Source organism: Dendropsophus ebraccatus, chromosome 6 (genome assembly GCF_027789765.1).
Source record: "Dendropsophus ebraccatus isolate aDenEbr1 chromosome 6, aDenEbr1.pat, whole genome shotgun sequence".
In the NCBI taxonomy this organism is placed as follows: Eukaryota; Metazoa; Chordata; class Amphibia; order Anura; family Hylidae; genus Dendropsophus; species Dendropsophus ebraccatus.
Window position 1 is genome coordinate 130,987,871 of NC_091459.1, and position 20,122 is coordinate 131,007,992.

At 45.1% G+C, this 20,122-nt stretch overlaps 1 long non-coding RNA gene across 3 annotated transcripts in view; it reads left to right on the forward strand.

Annotated features, from left to right (window-relative positions):
* Positions 1–8,510: 8,510 nt before the first annotated feature.
* The window catches only part of LOC138794453 (uncharacterized), a 135,094-nt gene continuing 123,482 nt past the window's right edge, over positions 8,511–20,122 (forward strand). For all 3 annotated transcript variants that reach the window (XR_011363446.1, XR_011363447.1, XR_011363448.1), the window contains exons 1-2: positions 8,511–8,834; positions 9,212–9,269. This is a non-coding gene — a long non-coding RNA (uncharacterized lncRNA). The remainder of the gene's footprint in view (positions 8,835–9,211; positions 9,270–20,122) is intronic.

The window sequence follows — 20,122 nt, forward strand, 5'->3', positions numbered from 1 at the left end:
GGAGGGGAAGCTACATAGGGGGCCATGGAGGGGATGCTACACAGGAGGGCTATGGAGGGGATGCTACATAGGAGGGCTATGGAGGGGATGCTGCACAGGGGGGCTATGGAGGGGATGCTACATAGGGGGGCTATAGAGGGGATGCTACATAGGGGGGCTATGGAGGGGATGCTACATAGGGGGGCTATGGAGGGGATGCTAAACAGGGGGGCTATGGAGGGGATGCTACACAGGGGGGCTATGGAGGGGATGCTACAGAGGGGGGGGGGTGCTACACAGGGGGGCTATGGAGGGGATGCTAAACAGGGGGGCTATGGAGGGGATGCTACACAGGGGGGCTATGGAGGGGATGCTACAGAGGGGGGATGCTACATAGGGGGGCTATGGAGGGGATGCTACACAGGGGGGCTATGGAGGGGATGCTACACAGGGGGGATGCTACACAGGGGGGCTATGGAGGGGATGCTAAACAGGAGGGCTATGGAGGGGATGCTACACGGGGGACTATGGAGGAAATGCTACACAGGGGGTCTATGGAGGGGATGCTAAACAGGGGGGCTATGGAGGGGATGCTAAACAGGAGGGCTATGGAGGGCATACTACACAGGGGGGCTATGGAAGGGATGCTACAGAGGGGGGATGCTACATAGGGGGGCTATTGAGGGGATGCTACACAGGGGGGCTATGGAGGGGATGCTACATAGGGGGCCATGGAGGGGATGCTACACAGGAGGGCTATGGAGGGGATGCTACAGAGGGGGGGGAGGGGTACTACACAGGGGGGCTATGGAGGGGATGCTAAACAGGGGGGCTATGGAGGGGATGCTACAGAGGGGGGATGCTACATAGGGGGGCTATGGAGGGGATGCTACACAGGAGGGCTATGGAGGGGATGCTACACAGGGGGGATGCTACACAGGGGGGCTATGGAGGGGATGCTACAGAGGGGGGATACACAGGGGGGCTATGGAGGGGATGCTACACAGGGAGGCTATGGAGGGGATGCTACACAGGGAGGCTATGGAGGGGATGCTACACAGGGAGGCTATGGAGGGGATGCTACACAGGGAGGCTATGGAGGCGATGCTTCAGAGGGGGGATGCTACATAGGGGGGCTATGGAGGGGATGCTACATAGGGGGGTTATGGAGGGGATGCTACACAGGAGGGCTATGGTGGGGATGCTACACAGGGGGGGGGTTATGGAGGGGATGCTACACAGGGGGGCTATGGGGGGGATGCTACACAGGGGGGCTATGGAGTGGATGCTACACAGGGGGGCTATGGAGGGGATGCTACTCAGGGGGGCTATATACTATGTATATATATATATAGGGGATGCTACAGAGGGGGCTATATATATGGAGGGGATGCTACTGAGGGGGCTATATATATGGGGGGATGCTACTGAAGGAGAGAGAGGGAGCACAGTAACTGTGTGAAGTAGATGTGGACATTGTTTAGAGAGGAGGATGATGCTGGAGTGAGGAGTCTAAAATGTTTATCTGGCAGATTCTGTGGGGACGAGTCATGGCCGGGGAAGTCTTCATGATGTTCTGAGCAAGATGGAAAGGAAAAGGAAAAATGAACAACTTTGATTTAGCAAAACATTCCTCATGGAGAGAAGCCGCCTCCTGTAAGTCCTCATGGAGAGAAGCCGCCTCCTGTAAGTCCTCATGGAGAGAAGCCGCCTCCTGTAAGTCCTTGTCATTATCAGCTGAAGTGTCCCATAGGCAGCAGCAGCCTTCTGTATGGCAGAGCTTAGTGGGGTGGGGACAGGGCTAGAGGGAGTGTGGTTAGCAGGGGGCCCACAATTTCTGAACCGCCCGGGGCCCATGGTATCCTTAATCCGCCCCTGGCCGGGCAGCATGATGGTATCGGGCAACCCCCCCCCCCCCCCCCATGTACTGGACATAACAATATACACAGGGGTGGGACAGGACCCTGCTCTCTATAACGGTTTTCCATGCTGCTAGAACATCAGCCCTGCAGTTCCCTAAACAACCATTGGTGGCAGCAGAGGGGCAGTGTCGCCCCTTACTGATACCAGGTACCAGAAGTATATGTGTAAATAAAAAAAATTAAAAGATAAACACTTTTAATAAAGTTATATTGTGTATATAACCTTATTAAAGCAATGTATTAAAAATTAGTCTCCAGGGTACACCTTTAAGCTTTTCAGTACTTATCAGCAGCTGTATGTCCTGCAGGTAGTGGTGTATTCTTTCTAGTCTGACACAGTGCTCTCTGCTGCCACCTCTGTCCATGTCAGGAACTGTCCTTTCCTGCTCTTGACAGTTCCTGACATGAACAGAGGTGTCAGCAGAGAGCACTGTGTCAGATTGGAAAGAATACACCACTTCCAGCAAGACATACAGCAGCTGATAAGTACTGGAAGGCTTGAGATTTTTAAATAGAATTAATTCACCAACCTGTATTACTTATTAAAAACTTTTTTTTGTGGAGTTCCCCTTTAAACAATGTTAACTATTCTAATAGCACTGTGTATTGTTTGTGGTATCTGATGGCATCACTCACTCCTTTCAGTTATTTTTAGGCAGTCACATTTGTGCGGACGTTCTTTTATTTGATATGATGTTACAAGTGGTCATGTATACGTATTATTTGTCCCTTAGCTTGTTGGATGCAGTTGTCATGCCGGTATACGGGAGCACTGTCTGTGATAACTGGAAAGTTTGTTGACTATCTCGTCTCGTTCTTGGGAAGAGCAAAAAGCTTTCAGACAGCCACAAAATACTGCATGTCAGGATCTGTGAAAAGCGAACCACTCCAAACTAACGGCAACAAATATAGACACTATAGGTGGAAACTAGGGGAGGCAAGAGGATGAGGGACTTGGAGCTAAAGTATGAACAGAAGGACGTAAGGAGCTGTCAGGAGTGGAGGGGGTTGGGGGACTGCATTTTTCCATTAGCATTCTACCCATTGTGTTGGTGTATTTTTTCTTGTTGTATTTCATATATATATATATATATATATATATATATATATATATGTTGCAGTGAAATGATAGAATCAGGGGTTTGATCAAATCCCTTGAAATGATGGAATGACAGCGCTGTTCCATCATTTCCCTAGGGAATTGATCAAATCACTGACCCCTTTTAGGGAAATGATAGAATGAATTCTATTATTTCCCCCTGCGACATAGAATTTGCTTACCGTATCGCCTGTCTGCTCCCCCCAGCCTGTCCGCTCTGTCCCCCGTCCGCCTCTCTGCTCCCCGTTCCGTTCATTCTCCTGCTACGCGCCTCCTGCTCCCCCGGCCTGTCCGAGCCGCTCCCCGTCCACCCCAGCTGCCGTCCGCCTGCCGGGAGGTGTGCCGCTTCACTCCCCATCCACCTACGATCCCGTCCCCCCCGCCCTGTGACATGCCTGCTGCTCCCTGGCCTGTCCGCTCTGCTCCCCATCCGCCCCAATGCCATATGCCTGCAGGGATGTGTGCCGCTGTGCTCCCCCGTCCATTCCGCTGCCATATGCCTGCCGGGGAGGTGTGCCGCTCTGCTCACCCCATACCTCTCCACCGCCATATGCCTGCCGGGGAGGTGTGCCGCTCTGCTCCCCAGTCCACCTCCGCCGCCATGCCTGCCGGGAGTTCCCATCCACCCCCCCGCTGCCATATGCCTGTCGGGAAGGTGTACTGCTCTGCTCCACCGTCCACCTCCGCCGCCATGCCTGCCGGGAGTACCCATCCGCCCCCCGTCGCCATATGCCTGCCAGGGAGGTGTGCCGCTCTGCTCCCCCGTCCACCTCCGCCGCCATGCCTGCCGGGAGTTCCCATCCGCCCCCCGTCGCCATATGCCTGCCGGGAAGTTGTGCCGCTCTGCTCCCCCGTCCACCTCCGCCGCCATGCCTGCCGGGAGTTCCCATCCGCCCTACGCCGCCATATGCCTGCCGGGGAGGTGTGCTGCTCTGCTCCCCCGTCCGCCTCCGCTGCCAAACATAGAGACGGGCGACTCCTCGATCGTTCAGTCCGTCATTTCCCTGAAAGGGGTCAGGCATTTGATCAAATCCTTAGGGAAATGATAGAACGGCGCATTCATTCCATCATTTCGAGGGATTTGATCAAATCCCTGTATTCTATCATTTCACTGCAACATCTATAAGGGTATGTTAACACTGAGGAATAGGGGAGGGATTGAAGAGGCAAGTTTTCTGCTCTAAATTTTTGCTCTTTTTCAGCTCTGCAGAGGTGGCAGCAGAGAGCACTTTTTTCAGGGCATACAGCAGATGTTAAGTACTGGAGGACTTGAGATTTTTAAATAGAAGTGATTTACAAATGTGTGTAACTTTCTTGCACCAGTTGATTAAAAACATTTTTTTCTTTGAAGCGCCCCGTTAAAGAAACAGTAATCCAGCAATCTTCACTGGTCCCAGAACCCCATCTGTCTTTCCATTCAGTGCTCTGGAACAGGGGAGGACCAGTATCTGTCAAGCATTTATGGTATATGTTTTGGATAATGCCATTAACATCCAAGCTCATTTACACCTCTTATTTGCCCCCCAGTAGTACAGTCTACTACTGGTGGCTAAATACCTGATATTTCATGCACCATTATAAAGCCTTTTCTAGGAACCCAGTAAGTATACCTGGAGGTGTCTTGATAACTATAGAGACATTACAAGACCTCACACAGATTAAAAGCCTTCACCAGCTGCTCAATAAACTGCACGTAATCTTCCATTTACCCCATTATAGTAATCTTACAATGACCATTACTGAGGAGTTACATTGCTTAAAGTGCATGGTGTTGTTATTCCAAGTTGCTGTACCATACCTACTATACTTATTTCTCCATTCCATGAAATGTCATATTGGTTACCTAAAATTGCATATAGGGTAAAGCTAAAATAACCCACCTCTTGCTTAAGACTAAGCATCGATTCAGTTTTTACAATCAGGTAAAATGGATTTGAACACATTTTACAATAACCTTTTACCAGATCTCCAAATCATTCGGACCCCAGACCAAATCTCCAAATGAATATGAACCCCAGAACGAATCATTCAGACCCCAGATCAGAACATAACTATTCAGGCCCTAGACCAGACTCTTTCATTTACTAGACTTACCACTAGAGATGAGTTAAAGGGGTACTCCAACAAACTGTTTCTTTCTTTTAAGCCAGCTGGTGTCAGAAAGTGCCAAAGATTTGTAATTTACTTCTATTAAATCTCAAGTCTTCCAGTACTTAAAAGATATAGATATGTAGGACATACAGCAGCTGATAAGTACTGGAAGACTTGAGATTTTTTAATAGAAGTAAATTACAAATCTCTGGCACTTCCTGATACAATTACAAATCTCTGGCCGTCACCCCCCAGTGTGACAAAACCCCTCCCCTCTGTAACGCAGCTCCTTTGATTCTAATGCCGCCGCGTTGCAGAGGGGAGGGCAGATCGTCACACTGGGGGTCGGCAGGCCTGTCTCTAGTGCTGTAGGTTGGGAATACACTGGCTCTGTGCGCAGGCCACTGTGATTGCTTTCAGAGCGTCTTATAAACCAATGAACATCTACCACTTCTTTTAGATGAGTTCATGTGTGGGGGGTGCCACCATGATGATGTTATGCTGGTGGTTGTGATACAGGTCAGCCAGTGATGGTACTGTCCTGACGCCAGTGCTCGTTCAGCACACAGGTGTGGTGGTATACCTGATTTTTAGATTGTAGCTGGCTGTACTGCCCCTGAATTGGTGACCTGCCGGGCTGTGATGGGGTCCCTTGGGCTCCTGTCACGGTGGTCCAAAGTGGGGAGATGACCCTCCCGGACTGTCGGTATTGCCACCCACAGAAAGGGGAAAGAGACCCAAGGAGTGTATAGTGGAGGAGTGTAGGTGGTGGTGCAATGATGACTGAGTCCCAGTAGAATTAATAAAATGGCTTTACTGAGATACAGGATACGCTGGTAATAGACAACTTCTTTAGTAAAACTTGTGTTCACTGGATCTGTGCTGGGAGATACTTTAAGTGCTGAGGTAGAATAGCGGTGCTGGTGTAGCTTAGTGTTGAGCAGTGAAGAAGAGAGGAGAGGAGTTTGTCGTGAGAGTCCCAACCCAGGGTAGTAGCGGGCTCTGCCGGAACTTGAGAGAGAGATGCTTGTGAGAAGAATACTTGTGCCCGTGTTTCATCCAACCACCTTCTGCCCTGCAGTGTCGGGGGACCCGTCCTATCAGGGTGACACAAGCCCCAGTCTTGATTACCTAAGAGTAGCTAAGCATCGGAAATTATCCGGTGTCACCTGCGCTGTGAGAAACAGTATGTAGACCTTCGTACGGTTGCTTTGCTCTATCTGGGTCAGTTCCTCTGTCTTTGAATACCTCCCTGCACTATTTCAAGAGGTTCACGGCGTGGGCTGGGGTGATCTCCTTGGACTTGTCCTCCTTTTGGGGTCTAACATCGCATAGTGTATAAAGTGATACTCTTAGAAGTGAAAGTCTCTAGGTTCTCCATACACGTGTGTCTCTGACAAACACATTAACACAACACCACTGACTGTTCACAAGGGGCTAACTAACCACTTCCCCAGGGGCTGTGTGAGTGTGTGTCGAGAGCTGGGATAGAAGAATCTCCCATCAGTATCTCCCATAGGCCAGCACAGACCAGGTGGTACATAAACAGTAACCCTTTAATAGCTACAGCTGTGCAACATACAACAGAGTCCAAAAAGAATGACGACACCTAGTGGTGAAACTAAAGAATGCTACCTTCATCACCACTGAAGGGATAACTTTGTGACAGGTGCCATATAAAGAACACCCGTGGTGGGGCACCACACATGCCTCCCCTTCAAGGTGATGCCTCAGGCTCAGATAGCTGTTGGTTACATGTTCATTTGAAACTCACTCCCAGCAGCTCCCCCGCACCACTCCAGCCATAGGTGAACCACGGCACTCGGACTTAACATATATAGATCCCAGTTGCTGGAGTTGCTCACAATAAAAGTGTAGATAATCTTGTATAACAGTCAACAAAGAAACAAAGATAGGAGCACTCTTCTTACTGCAACCACAAGTGATTTATTCAGCCGGCTAGCTGGTCATCGGATCATTACATGTTCATTTGGCCAATAATGTCAGTATCCCACCTGAACTGTAGAGGCATGGTTCAGCTTGTATTCTGATTGTATATCTTCCTTAAAGTGAATGTATTATCATGTACATCGCTTTAAGATTTATACATGACTAGACTAGTGCCGGCAGGGGGATGCCAGGGACGCAGACATTTTTTTGAACCGCGGCCTGAGCACGGTGCCAGTCTATTTCCGAGCACCGGCCCTCCTGCAGCACTGGTGGCAGGCCCTCACCCCCCAGTGTGACAAAACCCCTCCCCTCTGTAACCTGGCTACATTGATTCTAATGCAGCCGCGTCACAGAGGGGAGGGCAGATCGCCACACTGGGGGTTGGAGGGCCTGTCTCTAGTGCTTTAGGCCGGGCCAGTGCTCGGGAATACACTGGTGCAGTGCGCAGGCGACGGTTCAAGAAAAGGACTGCGACGCCGGCATCCCCGCGCCGGCACCAGTATGTTCATGTAAAAATCTTAAAGCGATGTACCTGATAAAAAATAAACAAAAGATTTGCAATCCAACATGCCCAATCCTCCTCTCCTCTGATAACCACCATTGGGGGAGAGTATACAGTACCCATTAGATGGTCAGCTGTTCCTGCTGAAATGATATGTAATATACAGTAATGTACGTATTGTATTAGGTTGTGCTAGTATTGTGTCCACAACCTCATCAGAGCTGTATATCTGTAGAGATGGAGCTGGTATTATACAGCAGCCATGATATCTATATGGTACACAGCGTATTTATTATCATTTATTAATTCTAAATGAGAAGCTAGAGGTCGCGAACCCTCAAAGATTGTGTTTATTCTGTACTTCATCATCCTGATTGATCCTATATATATCTCCTGGTGATCATAACAGGACCAGGCTCATTTCTTCGGGTAAAATTAAATCAATAAAGTTTGAATTTAATAGAAAAACTATTGGATGGGGGGGGGGGGAGGTTATGGTTGACCGGCGAATATTATTTTTTATTGTCACTTACTTAGTGATTTATATTTATATCGTATAGAAAAGGTATTTACAGGGCAGCTGTTTATTCCGTCAGTAAGTATTGCGTCTTTACAATGGTTTTCTTATGGGGGTTCAAGGTCAAGATTCATTTTGTTATATGATGGGGTTGGGATGCGGTGTTTATTGTTACCGGTATTCCAGGCACAGAAAATAAAAAAAATTACATTAAAAGTGGTATGAATCCTCTATGTACTTTTTTTCATAAATTAAACATTTCTACTGATTTAGTTAAACGAAATGGGGGGAGATTTATCAAACATGGTGTAAAGTGAAACAGGCCCAGTTGCTCCTAGCAACCAATCAGATTCCACCTTTCATTCCTCACAGACTCTTTGGAAAATGAAAGGTGGAATCTGATTGGTTGCTAGGGGCAACTGAGCAAGTTGTACTTTACATCATGTTTGATAAATCTCCCTCAATGTATTTTTGACAGTTTTGTTAGGCTGTAAATCAGCATTTTACTGCTCAAAAACAGCCTTATTTTATACTATTGGACCTGACAGCGCCCCCAGTGTGTTAGGAGAGTAATACAGCCTGTAAAGTCACACAGGTCCCACACTCCTGAGGCTAGTCCCGATAACTATTACTATTATTGAAAATAATCCCTTATTTCCTCCCACCCGATAGCCCGCACTCTTGACTAAAAGCTGTACGACTGAAAAAAAAACCTAAAAATTTGAATATTGGTGAAATGTATGCAGCGCCGGTCATTATCATCTCCATATACAGGTGAGATTGTGGTATTTTTAGAAAATGGGGAAAGTATATCACATCATAAATTATTCATCAATCCGGGAGATAGGACCGCAAATAGAAAAATAACATCGGATTCATGTCCTGTAGCCTTTTCTAAATGTAATCTATTGTGCTGAGGTTTCAGGGACATTTATTAGAGTGTGAAAAACCCATGATTTTATGCAACATTTTTCACCTGTTACGAAACCCTGAAGGTTAAAAACTGTACATGGAGAGCATACAGAAACGCCAGCGAAAGAATTACAGAATTATTTCCAACCAGCCGAGAGGAAGCAGAGCATTTATTATTACCACTTTAATCTGATCGGTTATTAAAATAATGAATATGTTTATTAAAATTTGTATTTTAGGGTCACAACACCCAACGATCATTGACACAGAGAACATCATACATGGAAGCATCGGCAGGTAAGAGGAGGAGATACTGCTAACCATGATAACTGATGGCCTGTGCTTTATTGTTATTACCTATATGCAATATAGTATATAACATACTGATCGTGCGGGCGATGGAGTGCACTGTATATGTATTGCTGGATCACCATTCATTGTCTATGCGGCTTCCCAACATTGCCACACTCAGAGAATGAATGGAGCACTGGCCACACACACACTTCACCTCTGTTCTATGGATCTATGGATCCCAGTGGTCTAACCCTCAATGATCAGCATGTTATGGCCTATCCAGTTGAAAGGAGGATGGCCTTGCAGCGCTGGATTCCTGGGTTCAAGTCCCACCAAGGTATTTGCATGGGTTTCCTCTGGGTATTCCAGTTTCCTCCCACACCCAAACATACATATAGGTGAATTTACATTGTGAGCCCTATTGGGGACAGGGAGCAATAATTGGCAAAATCTATGTAAAGTGCTGCGGAATCAGTGTGTGCTATACAAATAAAAGCATTATTATTATTAACATACCGAGAGGAAATTCAACTTTAAATTGTATCTGTCATGATACAATTTTTTCGGCCCCCAGTCTTAAAGCACAATGAGACTGTAGGGTTGGGACGCTCCTGAATTCGAACGAAATTTTACCCGGGAGTAAAATTGGTATTTAAACATTTTTGAGAGCGTGGATAGTAGGTTGGACATAGGGAGTTTAGCACTGGTGAGGCTTCATATACAGTACAGTACTATATAAGACTGCTGGAGTGCATATACAGTACAGTAGTAATGTGGTATCACACCACTGGCGTTTTTGTCTCTCCTGTGCACCTGTCAAACAAGCCTTTCTTAGGTTAAAGTGGTGATGAGGTATTCTAGAGTTTCACCACTAGGTGTCAGTGTTTTCTGTGTGCTTATTTATATGCACAGCTGAAGGTAGTCATGGGTTAATGTTTTATGTGTGCCATGTGTTTCTTGCTGACCAGTAGGAGGTGCTCTTCTCTTCTAACCTATCTCTTCACCACAATGATATCTTCAGGTTCCATTGCTTTACTGGGTTGGGACTCCTTTGGCCAACTCCTCTACTCTACTTTGCTCCACTTTATCTTACAAGCAATGCTACAACTACCTCACTTACTTCTTCTCAAGCACCTCCTTAAGCACAAAGGTCAAGCACTAAAGTCTGTGTGAAGATTTATCTACTTACAGTACATAGTAACAGTGAATAAGGTTGAAAGAAGACAAGAGTCCATCAGGTTCAACCTAGGGAGACCCTACTGTGTTAATCCAGGGGAAGGCAAAAACCCTTATGAGGCAGATGACAATTGCCCCATCACAGGGAGAAAATTCCTTCCAGCACCTACACCCCACGTGTTCTGTTTTGCCATCATAACTTCATCAGGAGTTGTAATATCTAGCAGTTATTGTTGGTATATATACACTCATAAACAATCATGTTGATCAATACCTGCTGTGGATCCCGACCGACCATGGAGCGCACGCCACGGTGGAACGCACGGAACCGGAAGTGACCTAATGCCAGATCCGGTCACGTGAGTGCAAATGGTTGCATACAGAAATTAATATAAATGAACTAACATACAAGTTACAATGAACGTACGGCATGTGGCGGCAACAATATCCAGTGGATTCCAAAAGTGAAAAAACAGTCCCAGTGAGCATATGGATTAGCGAGGCGGCGGTCACATGATCAATACGTCATGCCACCTCTGTCACATTGTAGGCCGGTCGTCACGTGACCCAAACATCACCAGTCACGTGACACCTATCCATAAACAGCGCATCACTTAAAATTAACCCCAAAAGGACTGTCCAAACCATGCAAGTAATAATCACATAATAGGTCCCATTGTATCAACGAGGCCTATACACTAATGATAATAAATATCTAATAATATCCACAGCGCATGTGCATATATACATTTGTCCATATCCGAATTATAAACATGATTACATCACGCCGCATACCTGTACATACAGTATATCGAACTTCCAAAACCTAAGAAAATTATTATAATTGAATAAATTATTATAATTGAATAAATATGTGGATAATACTAAAAACACCACCTTTAAGAAGTGAAAATAAAATAATAATAGAAAAATACGTGAAGCACAAATACCTGTATACATACACATAAACCCATATATAATATCCATATAACTACACATATATATACATGCACACACACATACACACATGCATACACATATAATAGTGATGATACACTACATAGTGACTTTATTATCCAGAAAACTACAATCCCTAAATTACCAACATTTTATTTTTAAAAGTGTATCCACACATATAACTCATAACCCTTTAAGACATGTGTCATAATGAGCCCCATAAGATTCTTGATAAGAAATATATACACATATTCCAATGAAAAACCGTAAAAAAGCCTGTGCTAGTATAAATAGTGCAACTATATGCAACCAATTCTAAATAAAGTAAATAATAATATCCTATAAGACCGTAAAGTGCCTCTACTAGTAGTAAATATCTAAACAGTGAGGCTGTATGCAACCACATCCAAATAAAATGAACATAAATGTCCTAATCATATCTAATTTAATAATGTCAATCCCCTACAGCGCTAGCCCATGGTCACCGGGATCCAAGCAGGTTTACATACTAGAACAATATTTAACTTTTTATGTAAATGAGTAATGAACAAAGTATACGTTAATACTTGCAATTATACATCATGGCATAAAGGCCTAGAACCAATAAAAAAAGGTGACCATGAAAAGTGACAATGAAAGTAAAATCATGCCCCATAAGCCTGTATACAGGGTTATGGGCGTGAATGTGAAAGAAATGTCTCCTTTACAATGCTGGGGAGGGGGGAAACACTACCCAGTTCTCAAACTGCCTTCCTGAACCAATTAAGTTCGAGAACAGGTACCATTGCATATAGTTAATGCTTGCCTTAAAGGAGAAATCCGGTGAATATTTTTATTTAAGTATTGTATTGCCCCCCAAAAGTTATACAAATCACCAATATACACTAATTATGGGAAATAACTATAAAGTGCTTTTTTTTCCTGCAGTTACTACTGCATCAAGGCTTTATTTCCTGGATAACATGGTAATGTCACTTCCTGGATAACATGGTAATGTCACTTCCTGGATAACATGGTGATGTCACTTCCTGCATAACATGATGATGTCACTTCCTGTATAACATGGTGATGTCACGACCCAACATTATTTATTGGTAATGACAGATAAATATATGTGACTTGTTTTAGCACTGCTCTGGGGTCTGCATGTCACTCAGACGCTTGTTTAGAACTCAAGGCCTATACCGACTCTCTGACTTTCTTTCACAATATGGCTGTCGGCCTAATGTGTGGTTATCTGACTGCTACCTGAAAAGTACGGGCATTATAATTCTTCATTCATGCCACATTTGTATACAGATACAGTGTATACAATGGATGTATGGTGCAGACATACTGCATACTGTATATCTGTCATTTGACCCTTGGCTTAGCTTTTGACCCTTCTCTGGTGACATCACCACCTGGCTTTTGACCTCAGCTCTGACTCTGACCACACTACTGACCCTGTCCCTGACATGCCTCACCGTTACTGACCGGGACTGGTGACCTTGCTTTAGTTCCCTAGAGTAGATTTCACCCCTTCAACCTGCGCTTATACTGCTTCCTAGGGCCTTGCAATTGCAACCCAGATCCCTAGCAGCAAAGACTATGCCATCTTGTGAAAGCTCTGATAGAATCACAGGGATCACCTTAGACTTAATCTGTGAACCAGGGATGGGTTGGGGCGCTGGCTGTGTGTTGATGGCTTTTGAAGTAAAACTGAAGCAGAAACGGTAATTATAAATACAGTATTATGGTGCCATGCAGTTTCTACTGTACGTCTATAGAGTGAAGCCTTGCATTATGAGCACAATTTGTTCCGATAACATGCTTGTAATCTAAATCACTTGTATATCAAAGCAAATTTTCCAATAAGAGATAATTGAAATGCAGAGAATTCATTCCAAAACCCAAAAATAAGGTAGGTAAGGTGTCCTGTATTAATAAAATATACTGTATCAGTAAAGAAGGGGTTAATCAGTTAACTCTCCCTCCACACACAATTCACCAGGTGGCTGCCAACCTGCTGGTGCTGGTAAATGCCGATACTAGTACTGGCTTCCTGTCAAGGGGTCAGAGGGAAGCAGCAGTCATACAATATTCAGCACCACCTGTGGGCAAGATGGCGGCAACACATGTGTGGCAGTTGTCCAGACAAGCTCCTGGGTAATTTAAGCACTCACCTCTTGGGTAACGTCTGTGCACACAGGATCAAGGCTGTTTGAACGCTGGAGTAGGAGGGCGCCACATCCTCACTCGCAATCAGTCCTCAAGCAGCAGGGAGAGAAGATAACATCAAGCTGCTCACTTCCACAGGAGGATATCAGCAGTTCTACAGGGTCCTGGACAGGCACTGGAGCAAAACCAGAAGGTGTCACCTGCAGAGTTGATCAGGTAGCAGTGGGTTAAAATAAAGGGGCTTTGTACCCAGACGAGTATCAGCATGGGAACACAGGGGGGGGGGGCTCGCATTACCTATTCTTACTTGTTTACTGAGTTACAATATTTTTTAAGTCATTAGCTTGTCTTGAAGAAGCTTAGCTTCACCCAGGTAACCACGGCTGGGGCTTGTACCACCCTATTAGGACAGTAAGCTTGACACTGTAGGGCAGAAGGTGGTCAGACATTAGTATAAACACGGGTACAAGTGAATTTTTCACTCTCGAGTCTCAAGTATTTCTCCAAAGTCCTGGAAGAGCACAGTATTACTTTGGGTTGGGACTCTCTTGACAGACTCCGCTGCTCCACTCTACTCTACTCTCAACTATACAAGCACCGCTACAACTACCTCTACTGTATTCAGCACTTTCAAGTATCACTCCAGCACAGACCCAGTTGAGCACTATTACCTGTACAAAGATTATCGATCTACTGCCAACATGTTCTGCACTATTTAGAGACTGCACAGTAAAGCTGTTTTTTTTACTATCGGGCCATCTTTTCATCTTTTCCTGTACTTATCCGCTACACTCCTTGGGTCATTTTTCCCTTTCTGTGGGTGGCAGTACCGAGTCCGGGTGGGTCGATTGCTACTCAGGACTACCGTGACATTAGCCCAAAAGAATCACAGCCCGGCAGTTCACCAACCATTTTGGGGGATACTGTCAGACACTCTGTAAAACAGGAATTAACACCACACCTGTGTGCTGGACTAGCACTGGCGTCACAACATTACCTGTATCGTTCTGTGTTGTGTGGTACTACAGGTCATGCACTGAGGTGGTAGCAGTGACACCACTTCTATGGTGGTTGGTAGTGCACCACAGCCTAGCCAATGATGGTACGGGTGTGACGCCAGTGCTAGTTCAGCACACAGGTGTGATGGTGTACCTGCTTGTAGTTGTGGCTGGCTATACTTTTCCCCAATGGTCAGTGACCTGCCGGGCTGTGATGGGTCCCTTGGGCTCTTGTCACAGTGGTCCAGAGTAGGGAGATGTCCCACCCAGACTGTCAGTACAACCACCCACAGAAAGGGGAGAGTAATCCAAGGAGTGTGTAGCCAATAGTCATAGGTGTTGGTGCAATAATCACTGAGTCCCAGTAAAATAAATAGAATGGCTTTACTAATAGTCTTTTGTGGTAATAGACAACTTCTTGGGTACAGACTTGTGTTCACTGGATCTGTGCTGGGAGATACTTTAAGTGCTGAGGTAGAATAGCGGTGCTTGTGTAGCTTAGTGTTGAGCAGTGAAGAGAAGAGGAGAGGAGTTTGTTGTGAGAGCCCCAACCCAGGGTAGTAGCGTGCTCTGCTGGAACTTGAGAGAGAGATACTTGAGAGAAGAGAAGAATACTTGTGCCTGTGTTTTATCTAACCACCTTCTGGGGAACTTGTCCTATTAGGGTGACACAAGCCCCAGACTAGGTTACATGGGCGAAGCTAAGTGTCCGAGGGTGTCCTGGTTTCACCTGCGCTACGAGAAAGAGTGCGTAGACCTTCGTTACAGTAGTTTTGCTCTATCCGGGTCAGTTCCTCTGTCCTAGAACACTGCCCTGCACTATTTAGAGAGGTTCACGGCGTGGGCTGGGGGGATCTCTGACTTGTCCTCCTGTTGGGGTCTAACACTGCATAGTGTCTGTAGTTATAGTATACGAAGTGAAAGTCTCTGAGCTCTCCATACACGTGTGTCTAGGTTCAACTCACTAACACAGCTGGACTGTCCTGGACAGGGATCCTGGCAGAGCCAGGCCCTGGCTAAGTTCAGCAGGGATGCCTGTTCTGAGAGGGAAACTGAAGCTACACTTCCTCTCCCCAAGTGACTATTTCTTACCACGGTATGTAAGGGTCCCTGTGAGTGGTGGAGAAAAGAGTGTGCAAAGAAAAAAGTATAGAGATAGGTAGAAAGAAAAGAAGTATCTCCATTGGACCACAAAATCACAGAATACAAAGAAAACAGTAACCGTATAGTAACTACAGCTGTGCAACACATATATACTAGCTTATACATGAAATACTGACATCTGGTGATGAAATTCATAAATATCTTCATCACCACCTTACTTTTGAGTACAAGACTTTTGCAACAGGTGCCATACAAGGACCACCCGTGGTGAGACACTGCAATACCACTGATAACGTCACTCCCAGTGGTCACCGCACATGTTATGCCCTATTTCCCCCACATATGTATACCACCTTACATTTTTTGACTTCATAATTTTGCATGGTGTGTAATAATGGTCAATATATATTGACCACTGGGAGAGGACCTTGTGTGCGTGGTGATCCACTATAGGCATGGATGTTGCTTCCAGGTGTGGGAACACACGCACAATGGTTTTCTAGTGGGCTTTTGGTTCTCCTATACAGAGTGTCAATATATGGTCACTCAAACCTATTCATGCAAGAGAAAAGATAGAATCGAGACAACCATACAGAACTGAATGTGTCTGAGCCCCCCCCCCCTCCGTTCCATAGACATATTCGCGACTCCAATGAAAGATGACAATCACTTTGAATATTTCATTATTAGTTCCCTATGACAACTGATATGTGTGTTAGAGCTCCGAGACCAGCCATGAAAGAGAATCTATGGGAAAGCAAGGAAATTGCACCTTTCTCTGTAGCCGGAGTGATATGAGTTCGTTGCGGCATCTCCAGATCTTTTCCCTCCTAGCTTCTAGCCGCCTTAGGCTATGATCTCTTATGTCTGACATTAGTCCCAACTCTAATTAAATTCACTATACTACACAGAAATGAAGATAAGTAATCTGCCACTCTCCGATGGGGGGGGGGACGATGAGATTCGGCATCGGTTTCCATCAATAGACCTATTTAGAGGGAATATAGATATATTTTGCCAGGGGACGGTTATTGTCTGTAAGAAATCTGCCAGCCGCCGCTCTATAAATAAGCATGGACCTTCAAAGGAGACCTGGGGTCCAAATCGAACATGTAAAGAAGGTAGAAAACCAATCTTAAGATGCCTTGAGGTCTGTTTTAAAAAAATTTTTTTAAAAAATCTGAACATTTCTTTACAAGCTCAGACATTACAGTCTGCGAAAGTGGTTATTCCTCAAGCTGTCAGGTGGCCAGAGCTAAGCATGGCTGCTTTTTAGATCTTTATGCCGGTAGGAGAGCAGTCATCCATCTCTCGGCTGCGGCAACATGTTAGACTAATATGAAAAATGATGGAATACAGCGCCTGGTTGTGCAGCGTAAGTGTTAAGTAATGCACACCAAAATAATAAAGAAAACCAACATTCATCATGGTATTGGCAACATGCCTGGGCATGACAGTAAAATAATACAGGGACGGGAGATTATTTGTGCAAATGATATTTTATGCTCGGGAGCCGCACGGGTAGAAAGTAATTACGGGGAAACGCCGAAGATTACGATAGAGGTGGAGGAAAGGTTGTGCCAATGTCCGTCTCGTGGCTTTGTGGAGGATTGAACGGGTTAATTGACCGTCTGTGGATGTTGTTAAACCTATTCCAGGCAAAGAAAATCCCAAAGAACTACAGGATTAGTGGCTGTGTGTGTGAAGGAAGAGATGACATGGCTGACAGCTGTCATTACCAGAGCGGCTCAATGCCAATTTATTAATGTGATTTTTTTTTTTTTATGGTCTATATTCCTTTGCATGCTTTCCATGTTTAAAGGTTTATTACCGGTCCTGTTGGAGTATAGCAACAGCTGCAGCTTATGAGGCAGGAAATGTGTTAAAAGGATAGCAGATGGTACTGGGTTGACGATCTAACTGGTTATCCAGAATTAAAGGGGTTGTTCATCAAAAAATGTTTTTCTTTCAAATCAACTGGTGCAGGAAAGTGCCAGAGATTTGTAATTTACATCTATTAAAAAATCTCAAGTCTTCCAGTATTTATAAGCTGCTGTATGTCCTGCAGGAAGTGGTGTATTCTTTCCAGTCTGACACAGTGCTCTCTGCTGCCACCTCTGTCCATGTCAGGAACTGTCCAGAGCAGTAGAAGATCCTCTCCTGGTCTTCAGCTGTTCCTCCTTTGCAGCCAGTAGTGTAAACCTGGGGACAGCAACCTGTGATATATTTTCAATGAGGCAAGATATATAGCTTCTCCCATCAGACACAATGGGGGATGTATGGATGTCATGGAAACTTTGAGACCTCTGGGTATAATTACAGCTGTCTCTTCTCTACACCCAAATGTCACTAAGCAGGACCTCTGCCCCATTGAGTAAATGAGGGATGATGATCACAGCTAAGAGTCATCATGTATTGATAGAGATGGGATGAAGCCTGGGTGGTACCACCAGTCAGTCATGTCTGTGTCTCTTTCAGAGCATTGCAGTGACTGGAGGAGACAATTATATGGAAAGTAGATGAATGATCTCAGCATCTCCTGCACTGGGTATGTCTCATGGGTCTCACTGATGAGTCAAATAGCTTATATCTGTATGATTGCTCTTCTCTTCGTCTTTCAATCAGTATGAACATGGTCTCAGAATGGCCTTTAAATGATCCAAAGCATCAGGCAGGAACATCAGTAGCTGTCAATCATTGGTAGGAGGGGTGTAGTTGGGTCCAGTTGGTAAGACTGTTTAAGTTTATGGCACCCATGTCTACTGGGACAGTACTCATTTGATGAACATCTTGAGGAATAAAAGTAACACCAGAGGGCGCTATATTAAGTACATTGAGACCCGTGGCTGGCAGAGCAGTTGCTTGGGTGACTGATGACATCCGAGCTCCTACTCGATTTTTAACGATTAACGACTAACGATAAACGATCGCAAACGAGATTATTGTTTACCTGAAATCGTTCACCATATTACACAGAAGGATGCTCGTTAGATACGATCGTTATTGCGATCGTTATTGGGATCGTTTATTCCTTCTGATTTAAGGAAAACAATGGGCAATGTGCTATTGCACTGAACGATTAGTGAAAAAATACAGAATTGCAGCGAACGATTAGCGAATGATTAACAATACTTTTAGGTTCAGATCTAAATCAACGATCAATGACATACGAACGATTTTATGATTGTTTCCTGCAATTTCACAGAACAATTATCGTTTGAATTTAAAATATATAACGATTTTTCGCACAATAATTGGCCCATGTAATAGGGCCAGTTCACACTACGAAATTGGCACAGAGATTCGGTTTGGAATCCCCGCCCCGATCGGAGGCTGTTTAACCCCTCAGATACCACAGTCAGTAATGTCCATGGTACCCAATTAATTTACAGAGAGTGTTGGATCCTTCTGTTACCGTATTCCATCTTACCCTTGAGACTTAATCATGGGGTGCCAGAGGGAAGCTAGAGCAGACAAAAAAGTCAGCTCCAAGGTGCCATGGATGGAAGATTGGCGGAGCAAATGCACTCACCTAACTGGTCTATAGGGAAAAATATATATAAATATAAGTAAATGGGTATGTTATGTAAAAAGTTATGTCAGTAAAAAAAAAAAACCTTCACACAACAACAACAAAAACTTATGTCAGGGGAAAAATAAATATATTATGGTCATGAGAATGAGATGGTAAAAAGATGGAAAGATAATTTGAACATTAAAGTGATTCTGTACCGGCCCAAACCAATGCTACCGTGTTGTAGCGGTCCGCGCACAATGTCCAGTTCGGGGGTCGGCCTTTCTCCCGGTGATTATATTTTATTGCTGCAGCTTAGGAAGTCAATCTGGCGTGGCCTAGAGCATCCTTGCCCTAGGCCTGCAGTGTCTCTTTCCCCACCTCCCTTCTCTTTCAGTGCGTCCCTGGGCTGAATGGAGGGAAAAAAGGCCGACCCCCAAACTATACACTGCGTCAGGACCTCTACAACACAATACCGGTGGTGTGGGGGGCGACTACAAGTTGGTAAAGAGTGGCTTTAAACACAGTCATTACTATAAATTTAGATATAAGGAAGAGCCCCGCACTCACCAAATAAATTATGCTTCTTTATAGTAGTGTAGCAAACATATGGTACAAGGACGTGTTTCGGCCAAGCATGGCCTTCATCAGCTTGGGGGTGTACACCCCCAAGCTGATGAAGGACATGCTTGGCCAAAACACGTCCTTGTACCATATGTTTGCTACACTACAATAAAGAAGCATAATTTACTTGGTGAGTGCCGGGCTCTTCCTAATATCTGAACATTTTTCTCACCTCGAGCACCACCGCCACACAAGTGCCGTCTACATATTTCTACATTACTATAAATTTAAACTTAACGTCTATGATGCCCGACTCATGTAATCAATCAGGGAGCTTCGCCCATCTATAACTAATGATCACATGGATACTTGGATGATCTCAT